This window comes from Vicugna pacos, chromosome 4 (assembly GCF_048564905.1).
Source record: "Vicugna pacos chromosome 4, VicPac4, whole genome shotgun sequence".
NCBI lineage: Eukaryota > Metazoa > Chordata > Mammalia > Artiodactyla > Camelidae > Vicugna > Vicugna pacos.
Genome location: NC_132990.1, coordinates 3,331,079 through 3,346,049, shown reverse-complemented (window position 1 = coordinate 3,346,049; position 14,971 = coordinate 3,331,079). Strand labels below are relative to the sequence as shown.

Below are 14,971 nucleotides of genomic sequence, written 5' to 3'. Positions count from 1 at the left end.
GGCCCCCTCAACAGCTCAGCTGAATTGGTAAGTCCCGCACAGCCCTTCTGTCTTAACCTCTCCATCTGAACTGAAATTTCTCAAGTTCAGGGCTTGGAGGGGCCCTGCCAAAGGCCACCCAAGTATGGCAAGGGTGGAAGAGCCCACAGATCTTTATGCCAAGTTTGCCCCTAATGCCCTCTGCTGCAGAGTTACGGCTGCACTTCCTTCTTTCATCTCCTTACTAGTGGAAACAATTCTGTTCAGCCTGGAAACTGGCCTGCTAAGGCACTTCCCAGCCTTCCTTGCAGCCACAGTAGTGTGCTGTGGCACCAACAGATGACTCACTAGTCACCATGTGGCCCTGCTGGGAAAACTTCAGGTTGGACAGCCGAAATCTTTCTGCCTGGAAAAGGAGTGATGGCCAGTTAATAGTCATGTTGTGACAGAGGTGATCTTAAGAATGGAAACCATGTGCTAGATTCGGCAGGAAAGCTAGAAAGTCTGGGGCAGCAGCCATGAAGCTTCCATACTAGCACTGGGTAACGTTGGCCTTTCTTTTTTTTTTTTTTTTTTTTTAGTGAGGGGAGGTATTTAGGGTTACTCATTGATTTATCCTTAGAGGAGGTACTGGGGACTGAACCCAGGACCTCATGCATGGTGAGCATGTGCTCTACCACTTGAGCTATACCCTCCCCCTAACCTTGGCATTTCTTTGAAATGCAAACGTATCTAACTCCTTATGTCCAATCCCCAGAGCTCCTAAGCTCCCCTCCCACCAAGATCCCAACCAGGGGAGGCAAAATAGGAAACACTAAATAGAACAATCTGAAAATTAGTTCAGTGGAATGGAGGGGAAAATGAGGGCTGGCTGATGTGGCACAAATACTTTAATAAAATGGCTAAAGATCTTAGAAGACTTTTATAAGCAAAACTAGAGAAAATCTGGAATATTAAAAAATCACCCCCCTGTTACAGCCACTATCATTTGCACTCAGTATATATGAAATTGGTGCAGTTCTGCTACTCAGCAAGTGAAAATTTTAAAATCTGATTTTAGAGGGCTGCATAATGCAAACAATGCCACACACAACTAAAATTTAGAGAAAATTTAAAACCCCAATTGGTCAGATGTGTGGAACATGCCTAGAACCCACCTCCTGACCTTCCTTCCACTGTAAACATTTTCTAAGAGAACAGGATGGGAAACTTCACTGACCTTGTAGACTTTTAAATGTATTAACTGTTCAAAATCATTTGAAAGAAGTTAAAGCTACTCCTGTGATGCTAACTGTACACACACCCCAGGCTCAGCACCACTCCTAGTGCGGTGAATGTTTGAACAAGACCGGGGAACTGAGAAGGGCTAATGAGCAAAGCGGTGTCTGAGAGTGTGCTCAGACACACTGAGCAGTGTCTCAAAGACTGAGATTTCAAGAAAGTAGGATGTCCTGAGCAGATGTAACTGTATGTACAAAGACACAAAGGCATTTATAAAAATGGAAGAGTAGGAGACCACTCAGGTTAGCTTAATATACATCTGAGAATGGTACAATCAGCAGCTTACTGCAAATAAAAAGTGAAGTACTTTAACAGACCTTATAATTAAGTCCAAATACTTGCAAAAAAAAAAATGCATCCAACTCTGCAAGCATGATGAAAGAAATGATTTTAGAAGCACAATTTTAAGTAAAAGTAGTATTTTATTAGCAAGATGTTTAACAAATTATAACACTACTATCTTATAACCATGTTCATTTCTGTTGACTTTCCAGTCCTTGTACACATCAAACAGATTCAATCACAGGATTACATACCATAATGGGTGCTCAATGCAATGATGGGTTTTCACAACATGCAATAATGCCACCCCTAAGAACTGCTCCAAATTTTAAGTCCAGAAGACAAATAAACCCAGAAATTTAAGATAAATATTTACAAACACAGTGTAGGCAAAAGCAAAAGATTTCAATAGTTTTGTAAAATGCGTTCTTTCAGGTTTAACAGAGGAGTCTCTGGATCAGGAAAGGGAACTTGACCAAAACCGAAAAACTATGCTTTCCAAAACCGAAAAACTATGCTTTCCAAAACCTGCCAGCAACCCCAAAGTGAGATTACATAAGCAACTAGATAAACTTCTGAAGTCTTAAGCTCTCATTACCTGACTTTTAGTCATTGATGTTGGTACCATGCTGCTGCTTGTAAACCATTAATGCAAGCACCACTTCCTTTGGTATTCCTACAATGTTTTCAGGAATTCAGTGTTCTGCAGAAAGAACTCTGCTTCATCAAAGCAAGGTAGCAAGGAAATAGGTTACCGTGGAATAATAAGGCCCTAAGAAAGGCAGCAGGTCGTATAGTTACCTCCTTGTGGGCAAAATCCCTGCCCTAAAACTATGCAACCTACTACCTCTTCCTAGGAACCCATTTTTTTCTTGCCGGTCTTCCACTTAGCAGGTGGACTTTCAAATTAACCTGTTAAATTAGGCCGTATTTCTTTAGTTTTATTTAAAATTCAAACCAATTAGAATTCTTTCACTAGTGCTTTTAAAAAGTTACTGGCCACATGACCTTGGTAAAAACCACAACTGTTTGCTTAGAATCAAACCTCTTGCTAAAAAGGAATAAAAAGTAATTCAGTTACATCAGAGGATGCAAACCAGAAGCCTAACACCCAGCCCACCATGTATCACTGGAGACATAGACTTTTAAAAACATTTAATATAGTACCAAAACTTAAACATCATTTCGTAAGATCCCTGCCTCCCCTGATAAACTAGAAAATTAGGTGATACCATGTATAAATCCTTCTTGCCACCGTCAACTGAAACAAACTAATTTACCGACTTTAGATGCCATGTTTTCTAGTTACAGCCAGCTACTTTTGGACCCAGGTTATCTGGGTTTTGACCCTTAGATTAAGCAGAAGCAGCAAATGCTGATCATGGTTTTTGTCACTATCAAAAAGCTTTCAGACTTGTCACACTGCACCATAAAGGTACTTTTAAACGTTTTTTACAAAATGTAGTCCACAAGTTGATTTAATTACTGAACCTGGCCAATAAGGATAAGAAATGAATCCTTGTGTAATTAATAAAAGCTATAAATACATTTTTTTTAACATCACCAGAACTTAGGTATTCTGGAAGTTTCCAACCGCACAAGGGAGGTGATACCCACACGGGAGGCACATATACTGGAAACCCACAAAACTCCGTGACTGTACTTGCCTAGCGATTTCTTGAATGTTCCCACTTTTCTTTGGCACACAGAGGCAACGACTACAAAAGGTTTCCGCATACACATACATATGTACAGTTCGTAACAAAGCCCAATTCTGGACCAGGCAGGTTTCCATCTATATGCCAGGGATGAAATAAAAAGCATAAATCTGGCCCAGGATAAATCACTTGGGTTGGGCCCACCCGAGAGAGAATTTGATGTTTGCTCTCATACAAATTCCTGCTGCCAATGGCACCACAGTGATTATCTTAGATATTAAGATTTAGGATAGATGGAACTATTTGGGAAGAGGTGAGCTCTCCTTCACCTCCACTTTGCATCTTTTTCTTCTCCCAAAATAAAAAAAATACCAAGCACTTAAAACAGGGAGCTTTTAGCCTTGCTTGATTATAAGGGCCCGAGAGAGCATACGGTTCAGCCGCTGGAAGAAAGCTGAAATAAGGGCTTTCATAGGTGTGAAAACTCAAGTAGCTCTTTCTAGCATTATCCTCAAACTTTCCCTAAAACAACAAACTATGGATTTCCCCATCTGATAGCTTCAGGGGACCTCCCTTTGTGAACGAAGTCCCACTTCAAGTTTCATGGGCAGTGCAAAGCTAAGGTCATGAGGACTTAACCAGGGAGCAAGGGTTGAACCCAGAGCCCATCTCTTCTTCTCCAGGTTGGAGAGTGAAGCTGTCCTACAAAACAGTGGTTACAACACTGTCCAAGGCCGCTCAAAAAAGCAAACTGAGGAATGAATCATAATCCACGTGATTCCATTTCAGCTTGGACAGTGCTTTTCCAGTTTGTATTTACTTTACCGCCAAGGATCGCACCCTGGACATCTATACCGGGGGCAGTGAGCCTATTCCAAAGGGACCTTGGTCCCCTATTAAGATTTCCTGAAGGTTATTTCTTTCTCCACTCTTTCGAGATTCTTGCTTAATTTCAAACTTCTTAAATATATCAGATACCAAAATTTTGAATGTTAGACCACTGTCTATGCTTGAACAGAGAATATGATTATCAAATAATATAAATAAACTGTAAGTACAAAACAATGTCAAAATTAATTCTTCTGAGTTTTACTATCATCTAGATAAAAACAAAATGTAGCAAGTCTACTCCTCAGGGAAGGCAATAGATTGTATAGTTATCTCCTGAACAGGGTAAAATCACTACCCCACAACTATACAATCTACTACCTCACCCTGATAGAGCAATCTTTTCTTCTGGAATGAAGAGCGCAATCTCTTTATGTTGCATTATCAGCATTTAATAAATAAAATATACACTTATTCTGACACAGAGAAATGAGAAGCAGAAAGTATCCCCACTCCCAACCAGTCTACTTGGTAACACTTTTAGTCTCTAGAAGAAGAAGCAACCATAAAGAAATGATGCACTGCAGCATTTTTACACAAGTTAATCTTAAATGTCAGGCAATTAGTTATCAACTTTGCGTGAGGTTTCCTGGATGCAGATATTTCTATCACGTTAGGAAAGACAGTAGATTGTATAGTTATCTCCCAGTGGTGGGTGTGACCCTAAAACTATACAACCTACTACCTCATCCCACAGTGAAGAGAATGTCCAGGGTGAATGCTGAATAGGGACCACAGCTGAGCACCACAGGAAGGCTTTCTCCTAGGGAATTCTGGTTCTCCTGTGTGATTAAAGGAGAAAAAAAAGTATTAGACCACCTTCATTCACTTAACTGGAACCAAGTTTAACTGCACAAACCTTCCAAAAATCAGCAATTTAAATTGTAGCTACATGCATGATCTATACAGGGCTCTTATTTCCTGTATTTGGGTATTATTTTAAATGCTTGGTTATCTGAATCCATATATTTACAAGATTCAAAAATCACTGTTTTACCATATCTCTTGACTATTACCAACTTTTAACCTTCTTACAGTTACCAGAAATCAATCACTTAACCTTTCTTGAGAATCCCTCCTCCAAAATCCATTACAAAGGATAAAAGAGCCTCTAACAAAGTTTAATAACTCCAAAACCCAAAAGTCCTATGCATCATGCATAATCCATGATTAAATGCACTAACGTACCAAAGGGGTATCAAAAAACATGCATAAAGAGTACCTAATTTTTAAACTAACCTACTCATGTACTCCATGTCAGCAAACACTAAGTGCTCTTATTAACAGAAAATCAAAGATAATCTCCTGGATCTGAGTCAGGATCAGGATCCTTCCTTTAGCTAGAAAGGTACTGTGAAGATCAAAGACAAGAACCAAGATATTTGACACTTTGGAACAATACTCTCTGAACTAAGCACTATGATTAGTTTAGTTTCATAATCAAAATCTTAATTAATCTAAACCATATTAAACATCAGTCTTCAATTTACATACTTCATGCTTAACAGGTAACTACTACAGAGGTTAATTTTTCAAGAACATACTAAATTTAATGCCAAAGGAAGTTACTAAGTAGTGGCTTAGCACCAACCAAAATCTGTAACCAAAAACACTCTTATGACATATAGCTCAACATAGTAGAATTGACTGAAAGTCTCAAAGTAAACGCCATATATTGGGTCAACTGATTTTCAACAAGAGTGCCAAGACAATTTAATGCAGAAAGAATAGTTTTTTTCCCCCAACAAATAGTGCAGGGACAGCTAGATACCCACATGCAAAAGAACGAATCTGGACCCCTACTTCACACTATGTATAAAAGCAACTGACAGCAAATAACCTATTTTAAAGAAAAGTGAAGAGTTTGAACAGACATTTCTCCAGATACAGCTAATAAGCACAAATGGCCTATAATAAAAAAATCAGTGGGACAGCACTCTCAGATCCACAAGGATGGCCATAATTAAAAATAAAGAAAGCACTGTCCAGCTGTGGAGAAACTAGATCACACCCCTGCTGCTGGCAGGAATGTAGTAACGTGGTGCAGGTGCTTTGGAAAAGTTAGCAGTTCATCAAAGTTAGTTACCAAATGATCCAGTAGTTCCACTCATAGGTAAATTCCTAACAGAATTAAATATAAAACTCATACACGAATGCTCACAGCAGCATTACTCATTTGGAGTCAACAAAAACCCAGGTTCAAATCTTGGCCCTACTCACCCACTGGCACTGAGACTTTATGCAAGTAACAGCTTTTCTAGCCCCTCTGTAACATCAATACACTGGAATAAATGATGTGAAATAATAAGGGAAAAGATTTACCACCCCCTCCAACAAACAAAAGGTCCACATCAAGCCCTTCATGTGTGCCACTTCAAACAGTCTCATCTCTATTTTACCTGGGCAAAAACTGGTGCCAAGAACTCTAATACAAAAAAAAAAAAAAAAAGTTTAGTAGCTTGCTCCAAATTACAGGAGAAAGCATCCGATCTCCAAAGTTACCGTATCTAAGCCCATCTCAGTTCTGCAAGGCCAGGTGATTCGAGGTATGAACGTGCAGACTGTCCCTAGAAAGTCAAGCCCAGTATCTTTCACCATAACCAGCACAGTCCTTACTTAAAAAAAAAAAAAAAGACAGCCAACAGTAAAACTAACTGTAACATCTACCCTAACCCTCAGGCCCAGCACAATTTTCTCATTTAAAGCACGTTTGAATTTTCATCAAACCTAGGGATCTAAAATGAAATAAACGTAGAATCTAAAATGTATTCATTTTTCAATCTTGTTAAGTCTGGCTTGTTTACTCTGCACTATTTTTCTTGATCCAGCAATGTAAATAGGTACCCGTATTGGTAGAAAGCAGTCCGGCAATTTACATACCAAGGGCTATTAAAATGCTCCTAAGTTGGGGTGGCATATATATAAAATACAAAAGCTGCATGTTTATGTTCCCTAGAGCAGTGATTTCCACCTTTCCACAATCCACACAAGAAAAATACTTTGTATTTCTAAATAGTACTCATATATATCTCTATAGGTACATAATACTAACACAATAAAATACTAATATTCAGTATTGTTCACAGCTCAACACTAACCCTTATTTTATACTTTATTATACACACTAAATTGATTTTATGACCCACTGATGGTCTTCAACCTGCAATTTTTCAGATAACATTGATTAGAAGAAATTTTGGAAATTAAAATCCAACAGGAGAGAGGAGGCAATGTTTAGTTAAGCAGCTTTCAGAACACAGAACACAATCCATATACTAGAATTTATGGATTATAAAGACCCATGGAAATGTTCATTAAGAAATAACATGTACACTGATCACAACTATGTTGGCTACTGGGAAAGAGAAAGGATTTCGGGAACTTTCAGTTCAGTGTATTTTCAGTTCTTGAGAATTTCTCCTCTACGTTCAAGTACACTTCAGAATCAGAGACCTGGTTTGAATCCTGAATCCCCATTTACCACGTCTTTAGACACATCATGTAATCTCTGGGCCTTTTATGAGTTAAAATAACTAATAAAAATGAGACAAATCTTACAGGGCTGCTAAGAGAAATTGGAAATAAAATGCAAAAGGCATCCAGTACAATGCTAAGTGCATAGTGAATGCTCAATAACTGGAAGCTGCAATCATCAGTGTAACTAAAAATTCTTAAACAAGATTAATAACTATCACTATCTGAATCTATTATTTCAAATAATCCCTTTTCTGAAACTAACATAACTTTATATCCATTTTCTGCTCTAATTTACATACTACCTGAACTTGAAGCTTGAACTCCTCCCCTCCCCATTAAAAATCTGACTGACTGAAAGTCACAATTCAACTTGGACAAAATGATTCTGCACAACACAGCAGTATAGAAAGAGTGCAGAGCAATGGCTTTGGGGTCAAGCAGCTACTTAGTGGCTGTGTTCTCAGGGCAAGTTAAACCACCTCCCTCAGGTTTACTTCTCATCTCCAGTTGCGGAAATAACATCCACACCTCACAGGGTTGTTCTGAGAACTAGGCACACATGCAAAGCACCTTAATAACCTTGAAATAAGTAGTCAAAAAATAGTAACCACTTTTCTTAATAAATTAAATCAATTTGAGAAACTAAGTAATCTTATTTTCCTGGATATACTTGTAACAGTCGAAAATACTTATCTTCAATTAAACCATGCTGTGTCAATTTAAAATGTGCTGTGAAGAGGCAAATCTACTTATTATGAATAAACTTGTTTATATCTGCATTTATATCACGTAAAGTTCCATAACTAACACTCACATTTTAAAATCCACTTATATTTTAGTAAATGACAGTGTATGTCATCATGTAATGTGAACATACTTGTACAGTTAACACCTTAAACTCAGGGTTTCTTAACCTGCATCCGTAACAGGCTTCAGTAACTACCAGAAATTTATGCATAATTTTTTCTGCAAGAGCCCATAGCTTTAACCACGTTTGCAAAGTCTATAACCAAAAGATTAAGTCTCATGGTCCTAAAAACATACTTGAATATACATTTTGAAGGCTATATATTGAGTAAAATACCTTTGCACTTGTCAATTTTACTAAGAGTATTTTAAACAACCTTCTAAATTCTTAAAATACACTAAACTTAGTCCTCTTACGGTTGCATAAACTTCCTTTTTGATCAAACTTCCATACAGATACAATGAAGTATTTCCTTCAGTCTCATCATTCAGTTTCATGATAACTACTGGCTACTTAATACAGATTTCCTTCAAGTACTATGCTGAGTATCGATGAAAGCATTTATCTGATGCTGGCTGAATATTAAAACACTATGCAAAAGATAAAAGGTTTCTTAAACATAAAACATGCAAACTCTCCAACAGTATTTTGATTCCTTTGACAGAATATGCCATTGTTTTTAGCAATGGATCACTGCATCAATGTAAGTTAACACGTGAAACTGACAAGATGATTTAAGCTTTTAGATGTAACTAAGTTTTGCACCTTAACCTACTTCTAAGATTTCAATTTCTTTTTTGGGGGGTAGGGGGTTAACTGAGGTATAACTGACTTACAACATTATATTAGTTTCACGTATACAGCATAATTCACTATTTGCAGACACTGCAGATCACCACAGTAAGTCTAGTTTCATCCAGCTCAATTTCTTATCCTACCAAATACTGCACCTAAGCTTGTCACTCATGTTAAATTTTAAATAGCCAAGTACTAGGTCATGTAGGTAATGGTTTCCAAAAAGACCATTTCCTTTCCTTCACTCTTAGACACACAGTAAGTATATAAGACACTCTTTTTGAGGGGTACGGGGATTATGTTTATCAATCTATTTTAATGTAGATACTGGAGATTGAACTCCGGACTTTGTGCACGCTAAGGACACACTCTACCACTGAGCTATACCTGCACCCAAGATACTCTTGATTAGATGAAATTATCTAAATTCTGAAATTTTCTTAACAGGTAACTAATGTCAGGTCAACTCCCAGCATTCCTTTGTAGATTCAAAGCAAATTGTTAATCCGGGGCCAGTTTCCCTGCTGTAAGTAAGTTCTGTGCTACCCATCCCCGTATACCTAAGACAAGTAAATTCCGCTACAAACCCTATATTGCAAACAAATAAGTAGGGTGAGGCAGAGTATTTCACCTGGGTGACCTGTTCTGCATAACGGTCCCTATATATACACCATTATTTCTCAATCCTTCGTCATCTTCTGTCTTCCTATCCTTAGTATGGTCCCAGGCAGAAAAGTCACGGTATAATCTATACATCCCCAAAAGCCAAGAAAAAGTGGGTTGTTATTAAACCCAGATTCCCCAGTTTACTATAATTAACAACTGAGTCTACACTGTACTAGAATGTTTCCTCCTATGCATTAGGCAACCATATAACTGACTGAATAAAAATTGGGGGAAAGAGAGCCAGCCAAGTGAACAGTTCATAGTATAACTTCAGGATAATGAGTACTGACACAAAGCAGCAAATGACTACTTATCAGAAGAACAAAATGCTCCCAAATTATATTCATCACTAATATGTCATTTTAAAACAGATCATCCAAAATCTCTTAAAACATTCCTAGAGAAGCAAAGTTAACACTTTATAAAAGTGTAGTTGTCAGCTGCCTCAGAATACTTAAATCTTAGACCTAGAAAGAGCCTAAGAAATCACCTGATGCAATTTCCTCACATTTGAGATGAGGTTGTGGAGAAAGGGAACATTTCTGGCTGACAATCTGAAACAGCAAATACTTAACCAGAGAAAGCTAATTTTTGAAAAGCAGCTAGGCAATCCCCTGTAACGGCACTATCCATTTGGTAGCTATTACCCACATGTCACTATTGAGTACTAGAAATGTCACTAGCCCAAAATGAGATGGGCTGTAACTATAAAATACATTCCAGATTTCAAAGACTTACTATCAAAAAAGAAAAAGAAAAAAAAAGTAGCAACTCTCATTTTATCTGCTTATTTAATGAATTCCACTCTTTAAGTAGATTGTGCAATGCTTAGAACACCCATACAGTTAAAGTGCACACAGTGACCAGGCCTCCTTTCCTCTAGTCCAGAGGTCACATGAGGGCAATGTTGACAACTCATTACTGGGTATCCGGGTTCTTCTATTCTCATCTAGACATGGAAAAATCATTGGCAGTTAATATTCTGGGATGGAGAAAATCCTTTACTGTCTAAATAAAAGCTTCTCAGACTACCAAAAATATTAAGTGATCAAGATGCATGCTGGCCCTTGATGGCAAATTTATTCCCCCAATTCCTGAAAATTAAAGGCAGGGGAACAAGTTCTACCAAATACAGAAGTAACAGGGTTGCTTTTAACACTCCTTGAGAACACAGGTGCTATGAACGAGAAAAACATCCATTAGAAGAACTGATTTTCAAACTTTTTGACACTTACCCTCCGAAAAGGTATTTTTGCAGGAATAAACACATATATAGCTGAATCAACAGTTTGATGTAAAAAACTAAAATTTTGTTTTTAAAAAAATTATCACCACCCACTAAAGTGATTTCACGATCCAGTAAGTCAGGACCTACAGTTTGAAACGCTGGTTTAGAACTCTTAATACTGAGCAATTCCCGCTATTAATAAAGCTATCACTGTATTAGCTATTGAAAGAGAAGATAACACAAATATCTAGTGTGACGTACACTAAACCAAGAAATTCTAGTTAACGCTAAGTACTCTACTCTCAGAGTTCACAGGTTTCAAAACACTTTAACTGTGTACAGTAAATCACCCTCACAAAACCCAAAGTAGCTCACAAATTTCACTGCCTTAATTACATACTGCCCCTGAATATACTGTAAAGGAACCTGACTGCCATACAGCAGAAAAACCTGGATAAAAACAACGATTTTATTTTCTAAATACATACAAATTCAGAATTTAACACTAAATTTTCTCAAACTACTGTATAATTTTCAGGCCAACAGAAATAAACGGGGACTGCTAGATGAAGTTCTAACTCTAGCAACTGAGTGCCAAGAAAGCAATAATTATCAGTAAAGTTAGAAAAAGGAAAACTCATCCAGTCTCCTGATTCACTTCAAGAATTTAACACTCACTATCCCTAATGCCTTTTTACCGGTTGCCAACCCTCTCATAAACGATCAGGCTATTAAAAAAAAATCGAAGAGTTAAAAATGTGCAAAACATACACCCTCACCTCTGACACAGAAGGAAGGGGGCCAGGCCCTACTGTAAAAGTTGGAGGAACCGAAGGCCACTGCTAGCCAAGGACAGAAAGGTTACGCATTCCTCACACCGGAGTCCTCCGGGGACATGTATCAGCCAGCCTGCTTCCAGGCTGTGCAGCCCGATTCAGGGCTGGGGCCGCTGGCGGTGGCCCAGGTCGCCATGCACGAGCCCGTCCCCCGGGATCCCACTTCCTCTTGCCCCCTCCCCCGCCAAGGACGGCTGCCGAGGTGGACCCGGCCTCCCAGTTGCTCCGGGACAGGAGGCTGTGCGCGGCAAGATGGACTAGGGGCAAGGAGCCAACCCAGGGCCCGCCCGCCAGCGCCCGCACGCCCCGGCCCTCCCCCGCACTTCCTACCTTCCTTCTCACATCCCAGCCCCCAAGGCCAAGGTCTCCCCGGCCCACAAACCTGATAGCGGAACTGACGTCAGGGGGACCTGTCGGCACCCACAGCCAGTCACGCCACAGTGGGAGGCGACGCCGACCAATGGGCACGGACCGGAGGTGGGACTTCCCCCGTCCAAGTTTGATTGAAGTAGGGGGAGGGGCAGGGTGAAGAATGTGAAGAATGATCCCTCCCCCCCGTCCGTGAGGCGCTGGGCGGGAAGCGGAGGGGGTTGGGGCTGGCCGCGCCACGCGGCGCCCATCCCCCGCCCGCGCCGCCGCCTCCTGAGGCCTCCGCTCTCAACCCGTCCGCCCGGCTCGCTCCGGCCCGCAGGCCTCCACCAACCGACCCGCAGTGCTCCCCTTTTCCCACCGCCAACTGGGGTCCGAGTGAAGGAAAATGGCGACAGGCCTGCGCTCGCCGTCCCGCCTCTGTACCCACCTCAGGCTCTCGGAGGAGGCCGCTGCCTTCAGTCGTCTTCCGCAGGGGAACCCGGACCTCAAGCCCGCCGCCCGCCACCACCCGAGAGCCGCACGCGAGGACCCGGATGGAGGCGCGGGCGGGCGGGCCGCCGCGGCCTGAGGGAAGGCAGCGCGGGCGCCGGGAGGCCGAGGCGAGGGCGGGCTCGAGGGCAGCGCGCGAACTCATTGGCGGGGCCGTTCGATTGACGTGCGTATCGCCCTTTTGCCTCGGCCGAGCCGGGTTTGCCGGGACCCCACTGGAGGGCGGCGGCTGGGCCCGCCCCACGCTGGGCGGCCTCCGCAGGAGGGGCGGGCCAGTCCCGCCCACCTTGCCCGCTCCCCATTTCTTATTGGACAACCAGGAGAATGGCGGCGCGGTGTCCTGCCTTCTGCTCGTGATGGACGGGCGCCGTCACGTGGCCGCCGAGACCGCGCCAGGCGGCCGTGCCGCTAGCCCCGAGTTTGGGGGCGTGTTCGGTGCGCGCCACAAAGGAGCGTCCCGCCAGCCACCCCTTGTGGCGTTAGGCAGGTCGGCCCGTTTTGCCTCAGTTTACCCATCTGTAGATGAGACTGCCGTGTGGGCCGCCCCATGTTTTGAAGGTTCTTGTCTTTTCAAAGCAGTTCTTACTTTTCTTGCCGAAAATTAGCCTAAAACATAGTTCCTCCGTGCCGGTTTTGACTTTCCCAAACTAGAATCCGGGAACACACTGGTTAGGTTCCCATTCATGTCGCCCTATGGCTGGGAGCCCCACTACGCGGGCCTCGCTGTTTCTCCCAACTCACTGTAACTTTGTGCGCAAGATTTTAAAAACAAAAGCAAAAACCAAAAAGATTTAAAAAAAAAAAAAGCATTCTCACAGGTTTTTCACAACACTTAGTTTACCTGGTGCGTTTATGTTCCTGGTCTCAGGTGGCACTGGCCTAGCACGTGTATTGGTACACGCAATAAATGCCCAAGGGATTCTCTGGAGAGTTCATTTTGTGGGCTGAAGTGAGCAAGAAACTAGAGGAGGGAAAACTTGAGCTTGGGCCTGAAAGATGGGCAGGATTTAGAGAGCACTTCCTGGAAGGAAGATGGGTTCAAAAAGAAGAGACCTGGCCCACTGGACTGGCTGGAGTCGTGCCGTGGAGAGATGGAATCCTCGTCAGTGTCCCCAGTACCTAGCACAGGAGGAGGTAGTCTGGGAATGTAAAAAAAAAAAAAAAAAAAAAAAAACCACCTCTGTTAAATGGAACCTGGTACTGTTGACGTAGGCAAGGTGGGAGGAGAGTGCAACAAGGAGACTGGTTAGCGTGTGGTTGGGTGTTTGAGTTGAGAGGTGCTGTGGGCATCAACAACACAACAGAGCCCCCTTGGCTCTGTGAACTTTCCTGACATTTTCTTCACCTACTCACCTGAAAGTTCTTAGCAAGTCTGAAACAGTACATGTGAAATATATTACTCCGTGCTTTCCAACCCGTGTTTCGTTCTCTACCCTTGAAAGCCAACCAAACAACCCTGAATTCTGTAATGAAAAAGATGAATAGTTTTGACCATGTAAGTGAAAATCCAACTTTAAAAAAACTTTAAAGTTAAAAAACAAATGAAAATTTGGAAAAAAACCATTTTGTAAAATATATAACAAAACATTAATTAGAATGTCTAGTGGTCAAGAGCAAGGAAGGACCTGAAACCAGGCTGCTGAATCTTAATCCCAGTTCACCCTCTTCCCACCTACACAGCGGGGCATCAGGCAGATTGCTTATCCTCCTTGTGCCTCAGTTTCCCATCTGTAAAATGGGGCGATAACAGCACTTACTTTATAGAACTGTTGTAAGGATTAAACAGATAAACATTGCAGGTACTTAGAACAGTGCTTGGTAACAAAAGCACTGTGTAAGTGCTGATATGGTATCCTTAATGTAAGTGGATTTTCCCCCAAAATCAATAGTTGAAAAATGAATGGTCCATTAAAATATAGACAAAAGACATACTGTCAATTCACAAAAGAAATAAAATGGCCAATGGGTGTGAAGAGGTGTTCATCCTTGTTGGTAATCAAATAAATATGAATCATAGCCATCTCCCAAAGCCATCACAGGTCATCACTTAAACATGCTATGAAAAAGTATGATGCTGATGTAAACCTAAATTTATCAATATGGGAAGATTATCAGGGTTATATTGTTAAGAGAGAAATAAGGTTACTAAACAATATGTATAATGACCCCATAAATCTTAAACAATGGTTAGCTCTGGAATTACTGGTGACTTTTACTGTCTTTACACATTTTGTAGCAGTAAGTATGAATTGCTTTCATAATCAGAAAAAAA

At 41.1% G+C, this 14,971-nt stretch overlaps 1 non-coding gene across 1 annotated transcript; it reads right to left on the bottom strand.

Moving 5' to 3' along the window:
• Nucleotides 1–601: 601 nt before the first annotated feature.
• On the bottom strand, nt 602–675 carry TRNAG-ACC (transfer RNA glycine (anticodon ACC)). Its single transcript has one exon. It is a non-coding gene; the product is annotated as a tRNA-Gly (tRNA).
• Nucleotides 676–14,971: the final 14,296 nt, after the last annotated feature.